At 37.9% G+C, this 26,388-nt stretch overlaps 1 protein-coding gene across 25 annotated transcripts in view; it reads left to right on the forward strand.

The window, feature by feature from the left end:
* The window catches only part of MARCHF1 (membrane associated ring-CH-type finger 1), a 239,569-nt gene that overhangs the window by 46,200 nt on the left and 166,981 nt on the right, over positions 1-26,388 (forward strand). For 2 of the 25 annotated variants that reach the window (XM_080591760.1, XM_080591787.1), the window contains exon 3: positions 141-223. The exons of 19 other annotated variants lie outside the window; for them this stretch is intronic. The gene's annotated coding sequence lies outside the window, so the exon portion shown is untranslated. Of the gene's footprint in view, positions 1-140; positions 224-1,228; positions 1,257-25,154; positions 25,287-26,388 lie in introns of those variants that run through there. 4 more of the 25 variants (XM_080591765.1, XM_080591758.1, XM_080591770.1 and 1 more) reach the window with 4 other exon arrangements.

Here is a 26,388-nt window from a genome sequence, read left to right on the forward strand (position 1 = left end):
CTTTGGAAATCAGGAGATGTTACTACAGCTTTAATAGTGTCTTTCAGTGTAATGGATTAAAAAAAAAAAGATTCTGAGGAAATTGGTACAAGCAAAGTTATAATTCTTTGTGCTATTTTTCTTTGCTTATCTAATGACAGCTTCTTCTGCAGAATAGACAAGCTTTTATGTCTCTCTACAGCTGTATGATGTGACAGCTTTACAACTTTGAGCATATTTCTTGGTAAGTTCTCGATATTAGAGAACAGCTTTTGGTCTAGAAGAAAGGGCTAAAAACTGCGTAACTGCCAAGGCAATTTACTGAGTATTTTTCTGTCTCTAAGTTCTGCCTGTTTAACTGAGATGCGTGATTTTGTCCCAACCATTCTATTCTGGGGTTTTGAATGTGATTTGTTCTGAGGCTCATAAGCTTTTGTATTGGGCCAAGACTTTAAGAAACTGTAAGCTATAAAATCAAGAGCAAAACAAAACACAATACAAAGTTCCCACCTCCCCTTAAAAACAAAACAAAACAAAAAAAAACTCAGCCTGGAAAGCTTTCAATCTAAACAAGGGAAAAATTTATTAATATAGATGGGTAAGAAAGAACAAAGAGAAAAGGTGATTGCATTGATTAAAGGAAAAAGGCAAAAAAATTTGGTTTATCGATTTGACTGCTGCAACCTCTTACATTCTGGTATCTTTGGTGTGGTCTCATGCATTGGTTTGCAAAGCATGTGGCACCTGATTAAATCTGTTCATTTACACAGGGAAACTGAGAAGACTTGGTGTTTAGAGGAAGAACGAACCTCCTGATGGAAAGCTGTAGCTTTTGTAGCTTTCCTCCCTAAGATCATTCATGGTTAGCTCACAGTCATTCTAGTGCCACCTTCTCCTCTATTTTTCTTTTTCTTCCAAGGTTTTTTAATTGCTTGAGTTTCTGCCACCTCTCAAATTATTTAACTAGCCTCAGGCAGTATTTTTCCCTCAAGAAAATGGATCCTATGTTGAAAAATCAGCTACGTTTTAAATAAGCCTTTCAGTATTCCCTGTTCCAGTAAGGTTCGTGTTTTCTGAAAATGGTTGCTCAGAACTGCACGTAATGTTTCTCATGTTGTTTCTTATGCCATGTTTGATGACACCGATTTCTTTTTCGGCCTGTGCTCAAAATATCTCACTGTTCCAGCCTTTTCCATGACTGCTTGGTAAACCTTTGTCGTAGAGGTTGAAAATGAGTAACTGTGGACTCAGCTTGACCGTCTAAGTCTATCATACAGGTTTGTCACAGTTCTCCTAAAACCATGCTTGGGGTTTGTGGTTTTCTGTGAGAGGTTCTGCCTTCCATAGAAAGGCAGTCTACGATGTTCTTAATTTTGAGCAGGGGTTTCCCAGCTGATGACAGTGGAGAAAAACTAAATGATGTCTGTCAGACACCACTGCTGATGGTCCTCACTTAGATCTGCAGGCAATTGCTTCCATTTATTTGGGATATCATTATGTCTGTGACAGAACATGTCAAGTACAGCAGTTTGAATTTTAAATTACTTGTGAGCATATTCACAATTAGCTACATCATCAGAGATATTTTTAATGAAATGTATGAATGCTAACACGTAGATGTTTTTCATATATGGCACTGCGGAGCGTCTAGGTTCCCAACCTGGCTTATGGTGGCAGTGTGATTTTAAGTGTAACTGTGCTGCTAAAGATGTCTCAGTAAGCTTTTTTGACTCCTTAATTCTACATTAGTAATATTTTTTTCTCCCTTTATTGGAATAGAGTATTTAGTTACTAGCTGTGTACGGGCCTGTGTTTACCAATTCTTCTGTACCAGGGGATATCTTCACTGTAGGTGCTCATGGGAGTATTTGTATTCTCAAAAGACTGAAAGTCTACAGCAAACTACTGCAAAGATTTATTTAGTTTCTCAGAAACTTAAATAATAAATTTGTTTTTGTATAGCCTTAATTGTTTACACTTTTTTTTTCAATGATGTGCTGATGCTTGTGCTGTTTTTCTGACCTGATGAAGGGCTTGTGCACTAAAAGATACTCTGCTTGCTACCAGTTTAATCCCAACGTTTGGTTTAATGCCAATGTTATTTTTTCCCCTGCAAGCTTTGTTTCTTTATAGAAAGACATTATGTGTTTTGGTAGGGTGGTGATTCAGTGGCACTGCTGTGGAATTCACTACAGCAGCAGACAATGAAAAGATGCACGCTTTGGGTGTGTGCAGTTAATTTGATGAAACGTATTTTGACAGACACCTTGTAATTAGAATTTTAAATTAATCTTTTTTTTTTTTTTGCATTTTAATTATGTTTTATTTCAGTTCTTTGCTGAGAAGCTTTTCATTAGTTGTGAGGAGTTTTCATTACTGAATTTCGTTAAGGATTGTACGTCATGGCATAATGGGTTTTCATGTGTAGAGCTTTCAGTCTGTTTTTCTGAAAAAATCTCCAGGCTCTGGGTGCCACATATCTACAGAGTACCTTGTTTTAAGAGTCGACGTAAGCAAAGAAAATAAACTCAGATTGCACGTGCAGCTAATCATCCTGCACTATTATGATTTCTCTTGACAGCACTACAAATTTATGTTGAATTATGTAAAGAGATACTGTACCTGTTTTACTATATCTTCATTTATAATGAAACCTTTCACCAAAGTGTAGTACTTCGTTGCACCTTCTCAGTATGATGGAGTTGTCACTGTACAACAGATCAACTATCTTGGGTTGTTGTTGCCAACCAGTTTGTTCTTTCCCAAATACTTGGTATGAAAGCCCATTACTGAAGCTGTTCTGTTACACTAATTAGAAACTTGTTTCTCTCTAAAGCACTGATGTGCCTCATTCAAAAAAAAAAAAAAAGAAAAGAAAAAAAGAAAAGAAAAACCCATTGTGTAGGACTTGTCCCTTTTACATGCTTTTTTTTTAAGCCCTGACATGAAAATTAAATAGATGTGAAGGTTATTTTTACTCTGAAGGAATTGAGTAGTAGGATTATTATCATACAGCACATATCCGACCATGTTGTCTCCCAGAGAGTATGAAGGTATTTATCTCCCTGTTAACTTCCCCTCTCAAGTTAGCTTTTGGGAATGTGTTTTTTCCTTTTCCTTTTCCTTTGGTAACGTGTTACACTGTGTAATACATTCCTACATTCATGGATGCAGGAGAGAGGCAAAGTACAATGTAAGCAGCGATGCTTTTAACCCTGAGCGCATTCATGACGTGTTTTCTTGAAATACCGTTTTCTGTGCTTGACTTGTGAGCATTACTAAGCTCAACTGTATGATTACACTTGTCCATATGCTTTTGTGAGCACCACAGGTGAACTGAACTTTGATGATTAATACACTAAAAGGTAGGTAAGGAGCTACGTGCCAACCTGCCACTGAGCTGTGACCAGGCCCCCGTCCATTTTAATCTCTGGTTCAGTGCAGAGCATGGGAGGTCAAGGGATCATGAGGACCTGCGTCTCATGCAGAAGGCTCTTTATTTAGTCTGCTTACTTTATTGGTGTGATCCAGATCTTTTAATGAGGTCTTCTGATTTTATTCTATTTTATATTTTTTTAAGTTTGTTGATCAGAAGTCATGGCAGTGAGTATACAGTGAATTTAAGGTGCGAGATGTTGAGGAGCCTTTCTACTCCTAGAGAATATAGGTGGCTGGAACCCAGAGTGTTTGCTTGGAGTTACTGTGGGAGCTGAGTGTAAGGACTGGGAAAGAACAGTGCTGGTAAAGAAATAGCTCTTCAGAGATGTAAAAAATAATTCTAGCCTTTTATTAAGGAAAGTGTCTGGGTGACTCCTTACTCTGGTGTGAAAACTGGGTCCCACCTCTGACACTTTTGAATATCCTATTACACTGGTTTGGGTGCTTGACCTCCTCTAAATAATGAAGAGGTGCTTTTTTGATTTCCCTCCTTCCCCTTTTTTCCCCACCCCTGAGTTACTCATACCGAGACACGAAAACAGTGGCATAGAGTACCTTTGGGTACACATAGTAGTAGCTTTACATTTGTTTCTTCATCATCTTTCAGTGTTCTTAAATTTGTTGCTAACTTGTAGGGGGAAACCTGAAACAACTAGAGAAAACTTAGGAAGTTCACAGCAGACTTGCTTGATTGCACACTCAGAAATCAGCAGCTTGTTTGTATAACCTATGTTACGAAAGTGGGGATTGCATCTATGTCAGAGTTTCTTTAGCTACTTTGCATGCTGATGTACCACTTAGTACTGGCAAGGAAGAGAGAATTCAAATATAGCCATTAAAAAATGGAGAGCTGTTGATGACAGCTTAGCATTGTCATCGTAATCTGTACATATCTACACCATTATTCAGAAAACTGTTAGTTTTCACAGGCCGGCAATATTATTTTTATTTTAAAATGCAAATAAGAGAAATGTAACTATATAAAAATTAAACCATAACTGAGTAGGTTGACAAGACACACATTATTATCTGACAGCAAATACCCACATGCCTGTAAAGGTGACGTAGATGTCTGATTTAAGTTTTGCCTTTAGATAGTAAATTCTTTGTTTTTCTTGCAACGGGAGTGTAAAGACATGACAGAATTGCTAGAAAGTTGGCAACCGAAGGAGGCGGACATGAATGTTCTCACTGCAGTATCATTTGTCAGAAGGAGCAGTCTTTGAAGAAAAACACTATTGTAAGCAATTTTGCATTAGTTTTTTTACTAAAACAAACAAAAATTCTACCCCCACCATCTATGCAGTCTTTCACTGTTTTTAACTTCTGAAAAAATACACTTTTAGAACTGGCCATGTTTCGTATTGTTTTACAACTTGGCTCTTTGCCAGCTGTTCTTCGTTTTCACATTACATCTTTCCATAAAGTAGGTACTGTCTGAATTTTAGTTTTAGCTCACAAATGTTAGCTGACAAAAAGAGTAGAATCACCAGATGTTAACGTATGTCTTGATAAAACAAGTTCGCTAATGGCAAACAGTATTTTTAAAAGATCTTTATATGCATTTCTTTTAGTAGAGTATGAAATGAATAGACTATTAAGGAGTGAACCAGAAGCAATTCTGGGAAGGCAGCAGTCATCAGAGTAGTTCAAGTTGCATCTCTTTTCCTTACTGTTGGTTTACCTTTCTCGCAAGCTATGCAAAGTTGTCATTGAGTCATCTGATCTGCACAATTCAGTGATGTCAGTTGTGCAGCACAACAGAAGCAACATGTTTTAGGCTCTCTGTGTGCTGCATTGTATTTTAGAGTAGAGTGGCAGCCCTTAGTTGTTCTTCCATTAAGGTTATGATAGATTTAAAGCAGTAATTAGCCCTTCTAAATAGAAAGGCAAAATTGAATAATGAATAGAATATCAACCTGGTTAACATAAGTATTATTTTGCAAGCAAATTCAGTATCTTATGGAAGTTGACTGTGTCTCCCTAAGCAGCAGCTGAAGCTAGTGGCAGAGGGTCTCAGAACTGGACAAGGATTATACTGATACTGGCTCATCAGCTGCAGGGAGTAATCTTCCTGCTGGAAGGAAAGAATAGAAGTATGGCTGCTTCCAGGGCTTTCCTCTTTGCCTTCCATAGTGAATACCCACAAGTATTTGTTTTGATGTCACTGAAATGTTGTCCACTGTGGTTTGTGGCTTTGTTTTATGCGTTACTCCTCAAAAATTTTTTTTGACCCTTTTGTCTTCATTTATTCTGTTCATTGGGGTGCATGTGTCTTTTTATTGTCATTTGAACAAAACCTGAGCTTTCTGATGAATGTTTTTTATGTTATTTTCTTGTTCCTGAAAGCTTCTCTTGGCCTGTTTGTCCATGTCAGTTGCCTTTTAGCTTTTAATCAAGCCTTTCTTGATAAGTCATGTGCACTGGCACCATGTTTTTGATATGGTATCTTTCAGTGATGTCCATGATGTCTGTAGGGATTTAATTCTTTTAGCAGTTCTTTTTATCTTCATTTTAATAGGCTCTCTCATTGCTGTGTCATTTTCCTTTTGAAAGTTCCGCATAGCTGTGGTGGATTTTCTGGCTTTTGTAACTCCTGTAGGGTTATTGTATCCGAATACATTATTAGAGTGCCTTTTCAATAGACAATTTTTGGACAAGATCCTGCATACTATTCAATACTAAGTCCGGGAGTGTATTTTTAATGGTTTCCCATACCAATTCTCCATGAAATGATTATCGTAGTGCTAAAAGTTTATTCTTTGCTTTGTGTCCCAGTGCGATACTTGTCCGATATTCATGGGTATCTGTCATTACAATTGTATTTCCTTCACTCATTGCCTCTCTGAACTCTCCTACCATGTCGTAGTTGGTAAGTGCCATCATTTTGTTAAGGCATTTGATAACATAAACCTATTTTGTGCCTGTACGTTTGGGCCCGGGAATGCTAATTTACTGAATTCATCCTTCTCACCAAAATTCAATCAGGCCAAATACTCCCCTGGAATCTGACAGCTGGGACTATCTACTTAGGAAACTTCGCTCAACTTAATACCCTGTTGTCATCCAATTGAAATAGCAATTTATCATGTCCCAAGCTGTTTATAGCTGGTCTACCAGGTGTGGCATTTGACAGGAAAAGGGCAGTAATTAACAGATACGTCACATTTGTCGCTAGTCCGTCAGAATTTGTTTTCCGTTCACTTTCTGAACCTGAACTCTTGCTTTGGTGGGGAAAAACATATAAACACCTTGGTCATCTTCAGAGCTCTTCTCTACTGTAATCACACATTCATAGATTGTTGTATTACTGGAATAGTACAGATACCTGAAGAATGCACAAACGAGATTGAATTATGGCACTAAGTGAGATTAACAGGAGTCCCTGGCTCTTTTTATTCAGGTATCTGCTGGCTTCCATACACTAGTTACCTCTGCACGTATTTGTTCAGAGTATTGTCCATGCAGAATGTTATATCACAGCTAGTAATAATTGACTGGCATTTTAATGCTAATCTGCACTATTCAGCTCTGGGGCCTGATTTACTTATTGTTGGGGGAATAGGGAATCAGTGGTGGTTTTTTTCAGCCTCCCTGAAGATTGTATGTACTGCATTGTAGCTATTTAAAATTTAAAAAATTGCTTGATTCCAAGAATAGGATGCTATTAGTGTGCTGTTGGCTGCTTACTTTCACTATATATTTGTTTTTGTGATTTAACAGAACACTTTTTTTGAAGCATAGGTGTGTTACACTTCGATAGGTGGCATTTTTTTAGCCTCAGTTTAAAGTGATAATATTGGTGGTAATGATGAAAACATTCAAATTAGTTTTTATGCTGAGAAACATTAATCTTTTATATGTAAGTAGAACTTTATCCCTAAAAGCAGTATTAGCTCAACTAAAATAACCTCTGTGGCACCAATTGTTTTTTCTTCAAGACTGGTGAAATTCATAGGGCTTAGCCATGAAAATGTGTTTTCCCATCTAGCTTTGTAGGTGACTTTTATGGAAATGTCACTTATTTAATAATTCAGAAAGAGGTCTGCTGAATTAATTTTACTTGAAATTAGACAGCTAATTCCACTCATTGCACTGATAATTGTTGCATTAAATGTAGGATTGCCTTGCTGTGTTAGATGGGAAAAAGTAACCTTAACATCTATAGACAGGGAAGCGTTGATGCTAATTTTAAAGACTGTGTAAGTAAGATCTATTATTTTTTTCTGTATAATAAATTAATATAATAAATTTAAAAAATAATAGCTTTTATATGGTCCTTGAACTTGGGTAAGAATGTCATCTATTATGTAGTTGGAATGATATGATCAAAGCACAGGCCCAAACACAGACTGTAAATACCCTGGTTAGAGAACCAAGCAGGATGAGGGGAGAAAGGTGAGCCATACTGCCCTCATTCTGACGCTGCAGGAAGACAGTCTGCACCGTGTCCAAGTTCATCTTAATGCCTGGGGACTGCACGTGGTAAAAAATGGCATGATAAGTGCATATACATTCAATCCCCTGGTTTCCAAAATGCTGTTGAGGGTAAATTTATGGTGTTTGTTCAGCTGTGTGCATTTTAAACTTTCTGCCCCTGAGTTTTGGTACTCTGACTCCAGCTCCTTTAAGTAGACTATTCTTGAGGGGTCTTGATTTAGTGAGTTGGTTGAGGTGCCTGCCATTCCTCCTTCAGCTCTCATTACTATTGAAAATGCACAAGGGAAGTGCTTAGGTTTCTCCATTAAAAATGGCATTAAGTTTTGACATTTACTTCTAACCAACCAACCAAACAAAAACCGCAGGTCCTTGCTGACACCATGCCAAACAGAAACGTAGCTTGCTAAGAAAAATATTCAACAAATATTTTGATAAAACTTTTTTCTTTTTGTGTTGAGCAAATTGATCTATATTTATCATTTTGATGAACCAAAAATTAGGTTTTTGAAGGTCTGTAGTTTTTTTTAATATTTGTGAATTGCCATTTCCTACCTTATTTGCTAATTTCCCTGCTTAGAGATATCCAGTGCTTTAATACTGTCTTGTATAACAAGCACTGAAGCTTGTGCAATGCCATATTTAAAGTGGTGTATTTTGCATCCCACCTTCATCATTTTTCTCTTATGGCTCAACATAAACTGAGCTCACAAACCTTTAGGTTTTGAAAGGAAAGTTACAACTTCCAGTTACTTTTTCATTAATTTAAACTGCCATCTTCTTTCTCAAAAGGTTATCACATACTGCTTCAAGTGCTAAATTTCTGCCTGAACAGTAAACATTTCAGTGTATTTTCTCAGTACATGTGTGTAATTTAAATCAATAAATCTGTTTTATGCCTAAGTATTCACATATTTGTTGCTTTGTGGAATAAGGAAATTACCTCTTGTTTTTTTCCCTCCTTTTCAAATGTTTATTTTAGCAGAAAATGCTGAAATGAATAATCAACATCAGAAGGTGGAAAACAAACCTATTAAGCCATAATTTCCACTTTCCTGAGTATGGCATAAATATATGTCATATATTTATTTGCTTCGTTACATTTTAAATGTCTCAGCTGTTTCAGCTGCATACTTTTTAAACACTTTTATAGTCTAATAAATATTAATATATGGAAGTTTTACATGGATCTCATTTTTCCCTAATTTCAGAATATTATTTCTATTCGTTGTAATGTCCTAAATAACAGACCGTGCTTCTTGATACCGTTTGAGCATATAGGACAATTATCCTTTCATCATATAATCATATTTCTTTTTATTCTCCAAGATATATTGCTCTTCCAGATTACTTTCTGAACCTTTTCTGTTGTACCAATGACTAAAGAATTAAGTTTTAGCTTCATTCATTACTTTATATATGATGCTTTTGAAAGCAAAAGATTAATTATGTACTATGTTTGGATTTTGTAACATAGGTGCCTGTGTTTTTATGTCTTTGAGGATATATGTCAAAGTTTGATGCCTGGAGAAAATACTGATTTTCCTTGAAAGACATATAATAATGGTTAGGTTTGGATGACTGGATTATAGAATGGAAAATGCAGAGCTTTTAACTGAACTTTATACTTGATTGGTAATCTTGCAAAAATTCTAGTAGTCTGAGTTCCCTTTTTTTTTGGTAAGAAGGCAGGGTATCTGTGGAAAAAGCATGAAAGACGGACAGTAGCACTTCGAGGGTTAGGAAGGTGGCTGAGAGATCTGTTTTTTCTCTTAGATAACAAAAAAAAGTCCTGTGTGTTCACAAAGTGATAATGACCATGAATTTTGGTTTGTTTACTTGACTTTGTTTTTGTAATGATGAGGAATTATGATTACCTCTTTTTCTTTGCATAATCTGGTGGAAGAGGAGCTACTAAAAACAAGCTGGAGGTGTTTGACTTTCAGAGAGAAGATGCTCAAAAAAGTCAGCACCTTTAAATGTGTCTCAGTAATCATTTGCTGCTCTCCCATATTATATTTACATTTATTGCTGGAAAAGAATGTCTAAACTTTTTCAGCTTTTCAGGATCCTGAAGAGGTGAGGAAGAGGTTTTTTGATTAAAAACATATAATACTAAATCGAGGATGGAAACAAGACATAAGAATCAATAATAACCAACAGTCTTTTCGCTACAGGTAGGCAGAACATTTTAGATTTTAGACAGCTAGGTAGTGTCAGGCATTGCTTTTATCACCGGTGTCAGACATGCAGGATAAATAGAAGACATCTACAGGAAAGCAAGTGATCTGGAATTTAAGATTTGGTAATGCAAGTGGTATGAGGTGAAGGAGTATCTTGTGCTTTCTTGTTTGCAGACAGACAAGAGGGGAATAAGCACTGAATCTGAGGGAGACATCCTCAGCTCAGTTTTTAGAGCAAGACGTGACTGGACAGAAAACCATTGAGAGTCCGAGTCAGCAACTTCAGATGCCTGATGTGAAAGATGGCTTTCTACTCACCTCGAGTATAGTAGGGTCACCTATATCAACTAACAAGTTGAGTTAGTAGATCTCAACTTTGCTGACTCATTTCTGGAATCTATACTATAAAAAGAGCAAGCTTTGGTCACTGCTCTGAAACTTTCAAGCATGACTTAACAAACTTACTTCCAGAGGTGCAGATCAAAAGACTTTGTCACTCTTCTTAACGTGTATTTGGCTACTCCGAGCCGTGCCTTTAGTTTTCTGCTTTATTTCTGCTTTTTCAGATATAATAAGCAGCTGATCTTAACAATGACTGAGCCAGGGGTTTGTGAAAGGCACTAACAAGGCTGAGAGGAAGACATGGAAGAAGAGGGAATGGAGAGGGTTAAAAGCCAAGGGGGAAAATCGCTGTCAAAGGAGAGAGGGAAAAAAAAAAAAAAGAAATTTGCTATTCCCTTCAGCTTCTGATATTAAACTTTGTAGTAACCCAGAATTACTGTTCAATTGACCCTTCTACAATCTGAGACAAATTTCTAAATTGAAAACTGAAATTTTAATATTTCCTAGAAAAAAAAATCAGAATCGTATTGTGAAAAAAGAGTGCAACTTCAGCAGGAGAGATCTTTTATTTTATTTTGCTGTAGTTTTCTGTATTCAGAAGATACACACGTCAGGTTTAATTGTTGTAAATGTTGTCTTGTGTCACTCGACAATTAGTCTAACAAGTATAAATGATCAGCTAGATTTCACTTCAGCATCCAGATACTAGATATCAATTTATATGAAATTAATATGCGGCATAGTCACTTTGTTTTATTTTTCCTTTTATAATAGAAAGCTGCTAATAAACAAGGTACCAGTCAGGCAGACAAATTATGCTTAATGAGTTGCTGCTATACATCAGTGAATTTTAAGTACCACCAACACACATATAGTTAGTGTGATTAATAAGTGGTAGTCTCTTACAAGTAACTCAAGTTGTATACACAGTTGTGAGCTGCTCAGGGGACCTCAGGAGTTCCTGTGGAGGTTGACCGGATTGAGTGAGCAGAGTACCCGCCTGTTTTCTGCTGATAGTTCCAGCCGGGTTGGGCTCATTCCTGGCCACATCTTCAAGTCAAAGCCTGTTGCATCAATGCAGAGGGTCTTGCAACACCTGTCAAATAGCAAGCCTTCTTGATCATTTCCTATAACATATTTTGGATCTCTGTAGGAGCTTTTGTCTAATACTCATAAAACATTTTGGACAAGCATTTAATTAAAAATTCATCTTTTGAACATGTATGGAATAGAGTGAAATGCATATATGCAATTTCTACATGTCCTTAAACAGACCACAGCAGATTTTTATAATGTTTAAGTGGTACCACAAAGACTTTCTGGGACAGGAAATAGAAGAATAACATGTCCAGTTGGAACTGCAGTGTAGAGTTAAATGCATATCGAGTAAACAAAATGGAGAGTTTAGTCAAAACTGGGTCCGTTTTGTAAACATATCAGCACCAAATAAACCAAGGACTGTGCAGGAGACATAAGTTTGGCTTCATACATTTCTACATCTTATATCAAGATGTAATACCTATCAGTCTTCCCAGGATTGTGACAGTAGTAGTATTTATTAAGTCCGTTTACTAATCACTATGAAGAGCATCTTCCAAGTAATGACTTGCCTGACACTGTGTACTCTTAAGATCGAAACACAGCGTGGTGTAGGTGCACTCCACATATTAATAAGACAATGGAAATCAATATAAACTCGAGGAGAGTCACAAAGAATTCAGAGCAGTGCGTGGCAGAACAGCTGCAGCTGGGACTGTGAGGCCGGTGGTGAGAGGCTGCAAACAGAAGCAGGTATGACAGACTTCAAAGGCTAAGAAAGGGATTGGCATGTGTTTGTTACATTTTCATCCTGGGCTGAAGCTCTTGGTAAGGTGTGGGTCTTACATTTTAAATGTTTTCTTCCCTCTCCTTAAAAAAGGGGAAGAGATGGCTCCAGAGGCAGGGAAGTTTGTGACCTAGTCACCTCCTGACTGGAGAAGAGAATTGGGTTGTGAACGTATGTTTATTAAGGTGGAAACGTAAACTTTTTGAGCTGAGAGGTAAATCCTCAAACTCATAGACTGTACGGTCAAGTGCTGCATTTATCTGTCCAGCAGTGAAATACCGTGGTTACTAACTGAGGACTTCGGGGAGCCAGGCTGATCAAAGTCTTGAGTGTTGTTTTGTGCTGGATTTGCCTTACTTACATTTAACGCTGTGATTGTGAAATATAAAGCTTTATGAAGTTGTATCGCATGTGAGGACAGGTGTTTGGTTTCTTTGTTTGTTTTTTGGTGAGTACATTGTTCTCAAATTAAAGTTGTGGGGTGACAATAGTGGTAATTTGTCTGTGATTCATTGTGCTAACCTGCAAGGAAGGACTCTGATCGCTGCTGCAATAGCGTTTGTGGAGGAGCTAGAATTTTTAAATAGCTAAACTCGCTCTTTTTCGTAATTCTCTCTCTCCTGTGAGAATTTCCACTACTTCACAAACAGCTGAGGTCTTCTTTAGCCTGCTTGCTTTCTACAAGCCTGAATGTTAAAGAAATTTCATATTCATCAACAGGTTGCTCCCCTACCTATTTGACTTGATCAGTAAAAGTATTTCCCTAAATATAACCTCTGTATTTTTATTCTGAAATATGCAGTCCGAATCTACATCACAAACTATGAGAATACTTCACATCATTGAAATTAAATGTATATATATATTTCCAGTTGATAAGTGTGACTGAAATACGTAAGTAAAGTGATGGTAGATGCTTTTAGAAAGCAAACGTACAGTAAAAAAGTCCTTCATGTAAGTCTTTCTCTGACGTGAAAATTGTAATATTCTGATGAAACTGAAAAGCATAATTGTTTCCTGAAACCATATACAAGATTTGAGATTATTTGGAGAAGTATTGATTTTAAAGTTCGTGAAGAGTGTCTGTAATCAGCATAGCAATTTGACTTCTTAATTAGACTAGTCCCTTGAGGGTTTGGCTCCCATACAGTATGTTTATGAATCTAATCAACCAGACAGCAAAAAAAAAAAAAAAAAGGGAAAAATAAAAAAAAAAGAAAAACAATTATAGATACTATCTTTACTTTTCAACTCACAAAGGAGCAAGAATTGAAATACTGGAGCTCTTGCTTCTGTGATAATTAAAACATGGATCTGAATGAGTGGGGGAAGAGGAGGAGGGAGCACATGGAAAAAATCTAAATGCTACAAAATGAGATCCTTAAGTAACCAACAGAAATGAGAGAAGGAAGAAATAAACACATGGACTGTGCCATTAGATCAAACATGAGCTATCTGCTGGACTGGTGTGCATTGATTTTCATTTTTTTCACTGGGGATGTATCAAGCCACAGGAGTGACTCCAACAGTAGTTAGATCAAACAGTTTCTGGAGCCTGACTTCTTGGTTCTGGCACTAAAGCTCTTCCATTTACTTTTTTTTTTTTTTTTTTGGTAGGTTAGTTGGTCATTCAGCATCCATTTAGGACTTGAAGAATTCAAGCTCTGTATTTGGTATTAAAACTAAGCTCTGGACTGCAGGCAGTTAAACTGTGTTTTGTATTCTGTTTGTTAAGCAAACATCCTGCCATAGTAGTTGAGGATGTTAGGCTGCTGAGTTACTAACATCTGTCTATGGTTTATTCTCGCATTTTGTTTCTTTAGGGAGGATGCTTGTGCACTGGCCTTCTTCTTGGCATGGATACAGAAGATAGTTTTTGGTTTTGCGCTGCACTTGTGATGAAAGGTTGAGTTCATAAATGCCTGTAAGAGAGTTCTGATAATTTCTGTGGTAGGTCGGGAGTCTTTTACAACTAGAAAATTCTGGTCTTGCACAGATAGGTCTTTCTCCAATGGGAGGCCATTGTACTTTGCTTTTGGAGGAGAGTTTGTCCTGTTCACGTATTCCAGAGTTCTTTTACAGTCTCATAGCTGTACTTAAACTCAACCACTGGCCACTTAAAGTTGTGGACTAAAACCTGGCAGTTGATATTATGCCAGATACAGAGCAGAAGACTAAATTACATTCTCGGAGAGATCGTTGACTGGACTGTAAATAGTTAGAACTCCAGCTATGATTCTGGCCTATGAGAGGTTTTCAATTTTATTATTATTATTTTGGAATCAGTAAAAAGTAGTTGTAGGTATAGGGGGAGGCATTATTGTCGAAAGCCTAACTGGGACATTCAGAGGGAAAGGTCTTTATTACTTTTTTCCTTGTTTACATTTTCTGGTTTCCTTTTCCGTACTTATAGAATCACCCATAAATCACTGCTCTTTAGTAGAGGCACTGTTGGCAGTAGTGGGAGCAGCAGTGATACATTTCTTTTTTGTGACTATACAGAAAGAATCTGAATAAACCAAGGGCAATTCTATTAATAGCTAGAGAGAGACTTTCAGAGGTAAAAACAAGAAATCTGATATAAAAGGAGACTTGGGAAACAGTTTACTATGAACAATGAGTTCCTCTCAAATAAAATCTACCTGATGACAGCTGTCAGAATTACAGCTTTTTTGTTAATTTGATGGGATCTGTCAATGTATGATGCCAGTCACAGGACAGGATGCAGCCACATGATCACGAAAGCTGCATTCATATGTATGTGTATGCACCTGCTTGCTGTCACTTTTATTCTGTGCCTCTCCAGCCCCTTCAGTGGACTGTCTTAGAGACCAGAAGCAAATTTTTGCATATTTTTTCATCCTTTGAAGGCCTTTTCTAGCAACATTACAGGTACGTTTGCCTTATCGATAACTATTAGTAGGTTTGTTGTTTTTTTGAACCCCACTTAAGTTTCCAGTTTTCAGGTGGGATCTGGAATAAGACGATCATTTTGTTTCTGAACTCAGTTCCATTTAAATTGAACTATAATAGGAAGACAATTTTCAGCCTCTACAGGTGACGTGGAGAATATGCTTGATGATGTGTCTTGGGGATATTTATTTAAGTGCTACATGGTGATTGACCTTTTAGATGCTGAGCTTTGAGATGCAGAACTTGATGTCTGAAGTAATTAATAACAAAAGCCTACCAGCTTCCACTATGGGATCCTTAAGAGTATGCTAGCCAGCATGTAATGCCTCTGTGAGGCAGAGGCTATTTGAAAAATAGCAGAGAACAATTGCTATTTTAGGTGGTGGAAGGGATCTACAGAAACTGGATGTTTCTCATGAGATTTTAACCTCAAGCCATTCCAAAATTGCCCATTTTCTTTACCTACTCAGAGTCAGTACATGCAAGGATGGTCTGTGCTGTTTGCAGCTTATGTTGTGTTCTGTGCCCTGCCCTGCTGGAAGGGGAGAAGCTGGAGCAGCACAGGAGAGAGCTGCTTGCCTCCAGATGCTAAAACATGGGCTGGGTAGAAATCGCAGGGAGGAAAGGGGCAGTGCTGCTGCCTAGCACGTGGCTCACCAGATTCACCTGGGGAGAGGCTTTGATGGTGCTGGGTGGGAGAGGTAGGAGACTCACTACTAGGAAGGCTTAAAACAGGAGGTAAGAGATTGGCTTTTGAATGGCAAGTGGGCTGTATGTCTGCAGGGTTAGATTTTAAAGGTGGTTAGGGAAGTCTTTGTCTGGAAGATTGAAAAGTAAATACATGGAGTTTGTTGCACCCCTAAGGGCTGCTGGAAGTTCAGGCTTGGTCTGGGACCAGTTGAAAAAGGGACTTGCTGTACAGAGGTGGGAGTGGGAAGAGACGTCTGTGTGCAGAACTTGGTGGTTTTATACTGCTTACCCTTTAGAAACAAATCTCTTTATTTCAGGATTTTGCTGTTCTAGCTTATTTTCATGTAAAAATGCTATGTTAATTTAAATGTGCTTTAATGTACTTGGTCGTTTCAGTTTAAAGTGTTAGTGCAGGTAAATCCACCTGAAACTCTGGTGAATTTGGTATGCTGTTATAGTATGCGATGCCACGCTTCTGCAAGAAGCACAGAAACTGGCAGAGCTTGCCTTTTTTCTTTTTGCACTTCTAACACCCTCTTTCAGTTCCGCTGAAGCCTTCTTGGTCTACAGAAGTCAGCACCAGGAGAAGCTTTAAAGAGGCACACTGAAGATTGTTAGGCTTTCAGTGGCTAAATAGTAACTTGTGTTTATGAAATGTAGACTATATGCAACACTGGAGTAGTTAGAAATGCTGGTATTCCATAAGTATTTACTAGGAAAAAAGATCTGGGAAGATGTATCTCGCTTCTGTGCAAGTAAAATGGAGCTGGACTTTTTTATTTTTTTTAATTTCAGTTCTTTTCCTGGGGATGGGGGAAATTAAGGTAAAAATGCTTTTCATCCCATGCTGAATTTGGTTAAGACTTTCCTTAACGCTAGCCATCCACTTGAGAAATGTAAGAAATGCAGGTATCTTCCACTGTACTCAGCATTGGTGAGGCTGCACCTGGAGCACTGTGTCCAGTACTGGGCCCCCAGTACGAGACAGACCTGGGTGTACTGGAAAGAGCCCAGAGGAGGCCAACCAGGGTGAAGGGGGCTGCAGCACCTCTCCTGTGAGGAGCGGCTGAGAGCTGGGCCTGTTCAGCCTGGGGAAGAGGGGGCCTGGGGGGAGCTTATCAGTGGGATCACAAGTTTTCCACAGGAATTATGGTTTGGGGGTTTGGTTTAATTGGTGTGAAGGCATAACAATGCATCTTCTCTGGCAGAGCAAATAGAGGGTTTATGTAATCAACGTTTTGAGAATTTAGTGTACTGAATTGTAGGCTGAGAAAATGAACTCAGAGGGGCTAGCACTGGTAAGAGGCTGTTTTGCATGTTTCTCCTGTTGGAGAAATCAGATGACCGTAGGCACTAATTTAAACTTGTTGCCGCAACTTTAAAGCAGTGCATTATATCTGCATTTAACGTGGGGGAATCCAAGCTGTACTTTCCTTAAGTTGTTAAGTAAGCCTTTATTGCTTTAGCTGTGAGATACTGTAGTCATCTGTCTGTGCAAATGCTGCTTCTGAGCGGCACCATCACAGATAAGAAATCTTATTTCCTCTTTGCAGAAAGCACAGCACAGAGGCCAAAGGCTGTGTTGTGATACTTCTCTAACTTACTGTTTAAAAATCTCCCATGTATTAATCTTCGTAAAGAAATAAGCACCAGGTCTTCTGTGACTCAGCAAAGTTTGTGTGCCCAGTCACTGGTCGCGTATCCTATCTTCTGCTTGGGTTTTGATTCTGAGGATGTAGATTGATGAATACTTTATAGATTCATGAAGTCAGAAATATACCAAGGACCCTCCTCATTTTTTTTCCTGGTGTTAACTTTCTTCCTTGTGCCTAGAAGGAGCATTGGAGCAGCCTCCTGGTGATCTACAGTGTGGAAAAGACCTAGGTTAAAATGAGTTCAGCAGAATAAAAAGAAACCAGTCATGATTTTAATTGAGGAAAGAAATGTAACTGGATTCAGAGCTGGGAGGAAATGTTTCAGGAAGAGGTGGAATGTCTTTCTGCAGCTCTATGAGGAATGAGGTTTTGTCATGGGAGACAGTATTTTGGGGCAGTTAGGTATGTGTGGTAATTTCCCATGTAGTACTTCAATGTGACGGTTTGCTGGTTATCCCTTGACAACTAGCTATTGTGAATTCTCAAATTCATGAGCTACGCAGAACTGAATTTTCTTCAATTAAATATTAATTTAAATGATAGATGAATATTCTATTCACAAAGCATCAAAACTTCACATAAAAGGAGGCTACGGATGAGTAACATACCATTTAAATTGTAAAACAGTCTTCTCATAAGCGTAAAATACGAAAGGAGAGGTACAGCTCACTTCATAGAGGATTACAAATGCTGAGATTTTTTTTTTCAGGTTTTGAGTGAAATGCAAGGTCTATTTTGCATAGTAAATGAGGGTGTTTGGGATTTAATTATCATAGATATCAAAGGCAGAATTTACCAGGACTGGGAAAACAGCTGGTACTTTGAAAAAATCTACACACCGAAATCCAAGTGATCAGATTATGAAATCATTTTTGAAAGGCAATTGAGAAATAAATCGCAGGATACTTACATGCTGTCTTCCCTGGATTTTCTTTAAGGGATGTATTGTATCTCATACCACTGTCGTTCAGGGCTGCCAAGTAGGAACTGAGATTTTGTTTGAAAATTAGTTGGGCGCTAGTGGTGCTGATGAATATGGGAATTGTTTCTTTCAGATAGCTAATAATGTCCAGTTGCTCGTGGAGTCTGATGCTGTGCAACAACAAAGTGGCTTGTAGCAAATATCGTGTAGGCACATGAATTCTCAGTGTGGGAGGGAAACCTCAAGCAGGTTCTGTTTTAAGCCAGAGATGTTAGTTCTTCGCAGAATCACAGAAGAGTTGAGGTTGGAAGGGGCCTCCAGCGATCCCGAACAGTCGAAGTAAGGAAATAAATACTTATATTGCAAAGTGCTGGGTCTCACAGATGGCTTTTTGCCATTGTTATTCAAGGGTTAGAAGTGACACAGAGTCTTGAAGTATATGCACATAAGAACACAGTTTTAAGAGATAAAGGGCAGGATGGTGTTGCTCTGCATATGAAAGATCACAGAATCTCACAACATGAATATGAAAATAACCTCCACACTGTGCTCCTTAGTGCTAACAGCTGAGCTAGTGATACTCCCTGACTCTGACCTACAAATCGTATATGTGCTAATAAGTGGATGGATGTGATATTCCCATAACTTTGTTAGATACCTTTGCCTGTTAGCATCGTATTGGTGTAATCCAGATGGGATCTTGCCATGCTCTGTTTTGATTTGGAGAATAGGAAAGACAATCAAAAGAAAAATAAACTGAATGGGATGCAGTTTTTTTTCCTTTTTTTTTCCCCCCACGACCATCACATATTTGGAAATTAGGACAGTTTTCGTAATTGTGTGTATGCTTTAAAGTTTTCATTTGCATGTTTGAAAACATATAGCATGGGCCTGAGGATCCAGCGCTTCCTTCAAAGATCAGTTTCATTTCTGCTTGTAGGAAGTTCTGCCCCTTCGATATATGTAATGGGAACCTGAATTTTATATATGAGTTAATAGACTGTAATCTGTTTTATAAAAGATTTCAGACCATTCAGAATTACTCCAATATCCAATTCTATATCCTATAAAAGCATAGCCATGGGACTGCAGATGGGAATCCAATTTACCTACTTTTATTCATTGTGGGATAGTAGGTAAGTATTCAGTGACTTATCTGTTAGGGACATAACACTTGACTTTTTAGATTGTCATCACTGTGATTTGTTTTCCTCATCCCAATGGCTGAGGAGAATGGTTGCCGTTGGTGTATTTTGTGCTTCTGATTTAAGCTCTCATTCATTGGAGTGTGTTGAAACTACGTGGAGGGAAACAGGAACCCGTAAGAGCTATGTGGAGGGTCAGGTTCTGATTACTGCATTGAGAGTTAGGAATGATTTAGGATTTTTTTTTTCAATTTGGAAAGAGAAACCTGCTTACGTTTGGATCCGATTCATTGTTTAAATCCACTTGGATTATCATTAAAATTACATGTCTAAATTATCAGAAGATAATCAATGAGTGATGCCATGGTTCCAGTTCCTCCACCTTCGTTGTGGTGGCACTGCAGACGAAATACCCGCTCTTCAAGAAGAGACGTTTGTCTGCGTGTGCCTTGGCACCTGCCTGTCTTTCAGTGAAATTTCATGGCAAAATTTCTGCACAAATCTTGAAATATTCTACAAGCTCGTAGCCTTTGGGGTTTTATTGAATGTGAGAACATTACTCAGCCTATGGCCATGTAAAATGGTAACTATGACAACCGCAGCGTTGGACTGGAGGGTGAGGAGGGAGGCTTCTGTGAAAGAAGTAATATCCTTGGACACAAAAATACGACCTCTCTGTGCCTCCTCAGATAAAGATATTATACGGATGTGTTATTTGTGGGGGCATCTGTTGTTTCCTAATGTCAAGGAAAATTAAACTTCCCATGACTAGTTTTCTTCCAAGTTTAATTGGGGCCATAGGTTTTAGAGATGTCTACTTCATCATATAAGGCTTGCGGAATATTCTAAGGGCTTTAGAGGCATTAAACCCCTAGAATTTAATACAGTGAAAACTGAAGCTATGAAAATATTCGGCTTTAAGTTTTTGAGTTTCTTTAGTTTTATTAGATAAACTAGAAAATCAATTAGAAAAGGATGGAACAATAGCTTTTGAATTTTGAAAAATCTTTATGGAAAAAAGTTTAGGTAATGGTGAAATTACGAAAACAAGAGTGTTCAAAGAGAATGATGTGCAATATTTTGGTACGAAGCCTGTGGGAGTAGAAAATTACCTCTCTTTTTCAAGGCGTTCTAAGTTGGACTGCTTGCAGAACCTCTCAGTGGATTTTGTAGCAATACTTGCAAGTTGTCTGAGAGCATGTACACCTATTCAGATTGTATCAAATCTCCAGTTTTTCTGAATTTTTATTTCAGCTTTCCACTTTCAGGTAATTTCTGTTCCCAGTGCTGGATTTAATTTTTTTGTGAGTTGTCCCAGCAGTGCCACTTCCTTCATAAGCCCTTTGCAGCAATAATACCGGGTGGAAAAAGGAAAGTACCGGTGTGTCCTGCTCTCCTCCCCAAAGATTTTTGTCCACAGATTGTGCTGCCAATGTGCATAGAAAGTACGTTGCTCTATAGCCTGACTGGATGGAATAGCATGTTCATCACTGATGAAGTTTGGTGTTTTTTTGTTTGTTTGTTTGTTTTTTTTAAGTAGTAAGGTTTGTGGCTTTGAATATCTTGATGCTTAGGATAAAATTCAATGTGGATCTCTCGTGTCATGTCAAAATGTTTTAACCATTATGAATGTCCCTGCCTTCCACAACATGCTTACTGCCTTCTAAAGTAAAAGCCAGTCTCCCTCTGGTTTTGTTTAAAAGACAGCACAACAAATATTTGCAAAGAGGCATTTTCTGCATCTTTCTTTGTGTTGAACTCCCAGGAATGGTTGGGGCTGCTCCTGGGCTTCACAGAGTGACCTGTGAAATGTGCTGCCCTTGTGCTTTAGAGCTGGGACAAGCTGAAGAAGACAGGACTGGCCAAGTCAGGCACATGAGCTACTCTGACGTGACTTTGTCCTCCACCATAATGACAGAAAACATCACCTTTACTTTCCTCATATGTCATAAAAATGTATAGAATGAAATCTTTGTCCCCTTGGAAGTGTGTGGGAGTTTTGCTATTAACTTTAATGAATCCAGGAGTTGTACATTAGAGGGAAAAAAGTAGAATTTTTGGATTCAAGTAACTCTCATGAAATCTCATTTTTCTTCAGTTGAATGCAAGCGTGATCACCTTTCTGCAATTTTGAGTGCCTCTCAGAAATAATCATGTGAACCTTCTTTATCCTACATGAACATGGCCTTGCTCTTCAGTGTCGTTGCTTGTTATAAAACAGCAATAACAGAATAAGGAGTTAGAAAGTGGAAATAAAATGCCAGTATTTCTTCATTTTTTCGTGTTAGAGGGAATCCTCCCTTTCCTGTGTCTGTACAGGCACACTTCAGCTTCTGTTGGGGCAGTGCACAGGGGCTCTGCCCATCCTGGTTCCAGCATGCCTTAGTTTCAAAACAAACAGAAGTTTCACCTTTTTTTTTTTTTTCCTTCTGTGACATGTGACAAAAGAACTTGCTCCTATTTTACGCCTGTGTTTTTCTTCGGTAATATTCTTAATGTCAACATCCACTATTTATGCCAAGTCACTGGACAGGAGTGTATCTTCATGTTTTGTACATTGAAGTAATTTTTTTCAAGTAGTGCTTTGTGTAACGCTGTCTGAATTTAGAAGCTTTTTTATTATTCTAGAATCCCATCATAAGTGGAACACATTTGATGCTAGATAAAATTGCTAATAAAGCTTTCTTACCTTGGCAGATACTTCACCTTTGTCTGAGTCATGTTTGGTTCTATTTATGCAGCAGTGGGTGGAAGTATGAAATCAAATCAACAGAGTTGGAACTAACAGTTCAACAGCTGAGAAGGCAGTGAAAATTTTTAGTGAAGGAATGTAATATCCAGTACTTTGGACTCAAGGAATCCGTGATTTTTAAATTAGTGGCCTGTGGAATATATTCCAACACTTTGCCTCTTCCTTCCTGAAAAGTGTAGCTCCTCCTAGTCCCCAGGAGTCACTGGGGGTAATGAGGATTCAAGCAAACAGTGGCAATGCTATTAGGCCAGTTTACCTGGTACTGGTGTCGGGACCGAGCTGGGGTTGAAGTCATTCAGGGCTGTCATGACAAAACTCATCCGAATAGGACCTAGGATAAAGCTTATCCTTCTGCAACACCTGCCCTCCTTCAAAGTTGTCTGCGTGGAAGAGGAATCCAAGATTTTCCATTTCCTGTCATTTGAATTGCAGTGCAAAAGTCTGTCTCCTAATACTTGCAGTCTCCTAATGCTTGCACCTTCAGGCTGCTGTTGGAGAGGGTTGATGGCCGGCCAGCCAGTCGCAGTGACTGTCTTAATGTGAATGACAGCTAGCTTTTTCTGTCAGGTCTAGTTGGGGTTGGTATTGTGTCACCCCTGATGGTGACCAAGCTTCAAAATTCATTCTGAATTTATCTTTTGATGTCCTTTTAACCTTTTGACTTCTTTTGCTGTTATGTGTAAAGCATAAAGATGCAGAAACTCCTTTTAAAATAAATACTTGTCTCAGGAATCTTTTTTAATCATATATTTTTTTAATCTTTGGCTTTGATTTTATGGTAGTATTCAATTCCAGATTGAAACCAGCTAATGGATTTCACAGAGGAAAGGGATAGTTACTATGGCTACACAGCACCCTGAAAGCTTAAAAGGACAAAGGATAAATGAATACGGTACTGGCTGCTTAGCCATTTCTAGAATAGATTCTAATAATTTAAAGGCTTTATAGTCTTTCACACACCATCAGAAAAAGCAAGATGTTAGTCCTTAAAGACTTCATATTTTATTCTTGGTTTAGATCATTACTTTTGAAGTAGCATATTTGAAAAATATTTTTCAAAACATCCTCTGCTTTTAGCTTTTAGTTATAATTCACATACATCTGTCGCATGTAATGAAGCTGACTATTATTGATAATTTTATCACTGATATTTTATACTATGATATATTAAAATAGGCAGAGATCTGTGGAGAAGTAAACAGAGCAATTGTGGTTTGAAAACTTGTAGTAATATACTTACAACTTTCACTGTAGTTTTGGCTGAAATTCTTGTCTTACATGTGTAGATCAGTTTGCAAGAAAACTATAGCTAAAAATAAGTTGTATACAATAAAGGATAATAAAACACATGCACTGCTAAGTTCATACAATTAAGGAATGAGTTACTGGGTTTTAGCATTGCCTTAGTGAGTGATGGTAGAAGTGCTTCTACTTGTTTCTGTTTGAGAAAGAAATGATGTGTTAGAAATCATGAACATAGTGCTCATCAACTTGAACATATTTTAATGAACTGTTAATGCAGAATAAAGTGTTGTGGTTTTTTTTTTTTTTTACGACTGTAGTAATAAAATGCATCTGTTGTTTACCTCATAGATGGAAGTTGTGTCTGTTGGTAATTGCAAGCAGGGTACTTTGGCCAATTTGGTATTACAAAATCATCGGGAAGGTTGCAGGTAACTTCACCTCACTGTAATATTGTGGCTTTAAATAGAGAGAGAGATTTCATGTGGTGCCCTTATCTGCAGGCAGAGAGCTTTTGTATTTGTTTGTTGGGTTTTTCTGTCCAGAAATGCTTGCAGGTGTGTGTAAAGTGAACTGGACTTCATGCATGTGCAGCAGACAGCTGCGTCGTCCTCCTCTTGTGGATCTCCTCCGTGCTCTCTCAAAATGCCAGATTTGCTATGTAGCCATGAGTGTTATTCATGTTGAAGGCATGCAGAGAAGCCTTTCCGTGTAAGAGCGTCAGAACTGCTGTACAGAAGAACTTCATCGTGCAGACCAGAGATCTAGACAAAGTCTGTTGGGGCCAAATTCCATGATGAGCAAAAGAGAATGGATGGGGAAGACCAAGAATAAACCAAGCAAATGTATAGGTGAACGGAGGTGATGGTGGTAGAAGAATATTGAGAAGTTCATCTTGTCGTTTATTTTGGTTCTGAGAGTACATAAATAGGTAGTATATTGTTAAAGTAGCTCAAAGTTATGAAATACGATGTGGTGGTACGGAAGTGACCCAGAAAGTTTGATTACCTTTTCACTCACCATAGGGCCTTTTCCTAGCTGCTTCTGGTGGTTTTGGGTAGACAAATCTAAAATGCAGATATTAGGAATTAGGAAAACTGGCCTGCTGAACTCCTTAATTTATAGTTTGCACAACAGCTCTGTTACAGATTCACCAGAATTCACAGAACCAGTGTGCTCAAAATTAATTTATGATATTTACTGACTTCTTGAGTGCTTATTTTAAGAGAGTTTTTCAGAAGATCTTCACTTAAAAGTCAATCTTATGTATGCTTACTACTTCTTAAAAGTGCAGCAGGGATTCTCAAGATAGATTCTCAGGTGAAATGTACGGTATTTTTAGGAAATTGCTGTTACTATTATTTTTTTATTTTGCGTGACAATGTATTGAGAATTTTTCCTCTTATTTTGGTTTCTTTGATCATTGTAAACAAGAGGATGAAAAAAAATGGGTTATTAATGGTTTGTAGGTGGTCTAACTGAAGTTGTCTCAAAGTAGGCAGTCACTGTGGGCTTTTCCGGGGTTATACTCATGGGTATGACTTCCATTCATGTGTGTTTTCTGTTTGATGAAATACTCCATTTATTTATTATTTACTTAAGTACTGCAGGAAAAAAGAGGTGCTGCTTGAAATTCAGAAGTGGATCAGTTAAAGTGCTTCAAGAGAAGACTGGGTCTATGTGATATTTGATGTTGCTATGGGAAACTGCTTTGCAAGAACATTTGCGGAGCAGATGGACCAGGATAGATAAAACAGATACAGGTATTGAATAGAGCTTGTGTAATGTTCTGTGAAACAGCAGGAAAACATGAACTCAAGTCTATGGAACATAATTCCTTGAGTCGTCCTTCTTTAACAGGTACACTGCTAACAACTTTCAAAACACAGCTCTTCACGGCAAACTTGTTCTGTTTTTATTAAATGGGATAGTATATCTTCATGGTATTTTATCTTGTGCAATTCAATTTAAACAGCTGTCCATTGTGAATAGATCAGTAGCGAAGGTTTCTTAAAATTTTTGACTTTTTAACAAGCCAAAGAAAATTTCAGAGTTTATCTGCCCCATCTTCTGTCATATGCAAAACCAGTCATGTCCTAACTTTATGTTGTAACCTACTGCCTTTCGGACGAGCCAAGTACGCAAACACCATAGAGTGGAAAAACTTTGTATTTCGGGTATTGTAATTGTGTTGGCTTAACATGCTCTTGGCTATTGAGAGCTCTTCTGTAGCTTTATATGCTAGCTTTATTTCTGTGTTTAAAAAAATAAATAATACCCACCCTGTTTAAGAACTCGAATACATTTGTAGTGGTTTGGCACAGTGTTGGTTTCCTAAGCAACACGAACACAAAAGATACCCATGTGGTGGTGTACACGCAACCTGCCTTTGTAAGAGTGGGTACGTATAGAAATGTACTGTATGCTTCTTTAACGCATATCCTTTGTTCTCTCTGGCAATGAATAAAATAGGCATATGCTGTTGAATTTTTCTCTAGGAAGATCGAGAATTTGAAATATATTTCGTAGTCATATCTTTTCAAAAACTGAAAAGCAAACTTGTAATTTTTTTTGAAAAAATAAGAAAATCTGCTCTCATGAAGATGTATGACTGACACTGCTAAAGGATTTTTCCCCGAAGTAATACATTATCAGTAAAAACAAAAATAAATCTTCAGACTTTTAACCTACAGCATATCTGTGCTTCTAATCTTGTTGAGTTACAAAGCTTACTCCATGGGTTGTTTTCTGCACATATATTGAACCAGTTCTTTGGTTCATGCAATCCTAAACCTGTGACTGCCCCTGTAACTATCAGTCTTTTCATTTAGTATGAAATACCAGGAAATACCATACTACTGAACA

Source organism: Anser brachyrhynchus, assembly GCF_964034855.1.
Source record: "Anser brachyrhynchus genome assembly, chromosome: 4".
In the NCBI taxonomy this organism is placed as follows: Eukaryota; Metazoa; Chordata; class Aves; order Anseriformes; family Anatidae; genus Anser; species Anser brachyrhynchus.